The sequence below is a fragment of the Anopheles darlingi genome, chromosome 3 (assembly GCF_943734745.1).
Source record: "Anopheles darlingi chromosome 3, idAnoDarlMG_H_01, whole genome shotgun sequence".
Lineage (NCBI taxonomy): Eukaryota > Metazoa > Arthropoda > Insecta > Diptera > Culicidae > Anopheles > Anopheles darlingi.
This window is the reverse complement of record NC_064875.1, coordinates 8,613,967-8,616,466: the sequence shown is the minus strand read 5'-3', so window position 1 is coordinate 8,616,466 and position 2,500 is coordinate 8,613,967. Positions and strand designations below refer to the sequence as shown.

General features: G+C 48.5%; 1 protein-coding gene across 1 annotated transcript in view; it reads left to right on the top strand.

Moving 5' to 3' along the window:
• The first annotated feature begins 2,465 nt into the window (after positions 1 to 2,465).
• The window catches only part of LOC125953673 (protein transport protein Sec61 subunit beta), a 1,225-nt gene continuing 1,190 nt past the window's right edge, over positions 2,466 to 2,500 (top strand). Inside the window, exon 1 of the mRNA XM_049683379.1 lies at positions 2,466 to 2,500. This exon is cut by the window's right edge and continues 155 nt beyond it. The gene's annotated coding sequence lies outside the window, so the exon portion shown is untranslated.

The window sequence follows — 2,500 nt, the reverse complement described above, 5'->3', positions numbered from 1 at the left end:
GTTTTCATATGCAGAACACGACCATCCAACATATCGCTCGTTCTGTCGCAGCTCCGGTGGGCACAAGTGGCGTGTCAGACGAGCTTGTCAGATGCGTCTCGTTAACAACGCTTGTAACACGGAGTTCTTCTGGAGCTGATCCAGCAGCAGTTCCAGAAACAAACCAAAAAATCACCATCGAATGACAAGACCATTTTTTCGGCATGGTTCAGTTTTAGAGTTCGGCATCATGGCTTCTTGTTCTAGCAAAATACTTGAGAGTTGAGCGAAAGAGATGTTTGGACGACGAGCAAAATGATTCCCGTGACAAGACACTTTCGACGCAACGCATTCCAGGGGTCGGCACGGATGACGTCGTGCTTCTTTTCTCGGTGTGCGCTTATGAATGGAACCGGGCCAACGGGTGGGATGCTGGAAACTGTCCTTTACTCGTAGCAAGGCCACCGAGTGAATGACTTTCCAAAATACTCAACCTGCAAACCCACCTCTCTCTCCGGGGAGTGGCGCGCGTCTTATGACATCCGAGTACTAAGCTAGCGAACGGCGGGGCTTGTCTTTTGTGACGTTTTGCAGAAAAATGCTGCGTCCAGCATGGAACGGAATTTCCGGAACGGCGGACTGCGTACCGAACACAAATCAGGTGCGGAAGGTGCTGACTCAGTCGATCGTGGGCGATTCACGTTCCCACGAGGGGCAGAAACATTGGTTTGGCGCCGGAATCATCCCTGTGCCTTCCGTGTGGCACCGATGTCCCTCAATCTGACAACTATACCTCCCGATTGGTAGGTGGAGTAGAACGAGGTGTATTTTTCTCGTCCCACCTCAGGGGAGGTGTCTGGTGTGCGTGCTTTTCTCCAAACAGACCCACTTTGAGGATCTGAAGAAGAATGTCTTGTTCTGCCGCAGAATGAGTGCGAAGCATTTATTCGATTGCCAAAAAGGTGATAATGAAGGATTATCAGGCAGAGTAGCATGAGTAGCGTACGGGAGCGTACGTATTAATGAGACAGAAATGATTAAGCCATTCCTCTCCAAGGTGCTGGATGAGAACGATGATGATGATGATGATGAACAGATTTATCATCCTCCATGCCAGCGCAGGGCAAAGTCGAAGGTCTCAGGTGTTCCAATCGTGGAGAGAGCATGAACGGCCGGAATCTATTATCTTTCGCTGATGATGGTATGTTTGATAGATCGAAAAATTAATCAATATAAGCGCTGGCAATATGCTATAGCTTGCTGTAGAAAATGGCGGTGCTGGGGCCGTAGGAAAAGTGCAAATTGACAAAGATATATAATCGTGGGTGCAAGAGAGAAAGAACGTTCTCCTCACTTTCGTGAATTTCATGTTGATTCAACATTATAATGTTGCAAACGAATACACACACCTTACGGTCTGGTTATTTCGTCAAATAACCTGTCTCAAGTGTACCGTGTGTGTAACGAGGACACCATCTCGTCTAGTCCTACCCGGTCTACCAGCCTTTCTTTATTTCTCCATTACAATGATTGCGGCAATAAGGTCACACGAGAAAGCTGCTCCGTGCTCGCTCGGGTATGATGAAGATGAAGCCGACATGCCAATATGCTCGGTGAGGCCAAAAAAGAATAACTCATCGTTACCGACATCGATGGCACGGGCGAGCCCGCCGTTTTTTTTTTGTCGCTTTGTTACATCGTGTTCCAGGTCACTGGAGACCAGAGCCAGACGGAAGCTATAATAGCGCGATCGCGCGCTCCTGGCTGCCCCGGCCCCGGTAGACGTAAGAAATAATTGCTAATTTTTAATGAACAGATTTATTTCCCATTAAAATCCTGGACATGCCTTCGTCGCTTGGTCGTCCGGTCGGTGACCCGAGACAGGACGGAAACGAAGAAGCGACTCGCCCGACCCACTGGCGATGGAGATATTCTGGTAGATATCTTGGCAGGACATGCCCACGAGCTGAATGCCGATGAACCTATAAAACTTATGGTCTCTCGTGGTCGCCCTCGCCCTCCGATGATTACGCTAATGAAAAAGTCATAAAAATGTTTCGGTTTCGGTCGCGTGCGCGGTTTCTGGGCGCGTTTCTGGATGCCGCCTCCTGCACGTACTGCCGAGTCATGGGATACCGTGACCGATTTGGGATGCCCGGGCAACACATGCCGCAATCATTTATACGTGGTTATTAGTTATCAATTTCCACCTTTTAGGGGGGTGTTTTCTGATGGACACTGTTAAAGTATATTTGTAAATGAAATGAAAAGATGGTGGGGGTGGTGGGGGGAAGCATAAAAAAACAATTTTTTTTTTAAACGAAAAAACGGTTTTGGTGAAAACTTCACGCCGCTCGACTTTCGCTGACCAGCTCGAATTTTACTGTAGAAAATAAAACGGTGGCATACGATTTCAAACCATCTCCCCGTTGACAGCTTGTCATTCCGAGCGACTGGCAGCACTGCCTTGTTGTTGCCGATCTGACGTTTGCCGTCGACGTGTGTGAGGACGTGGAAATCG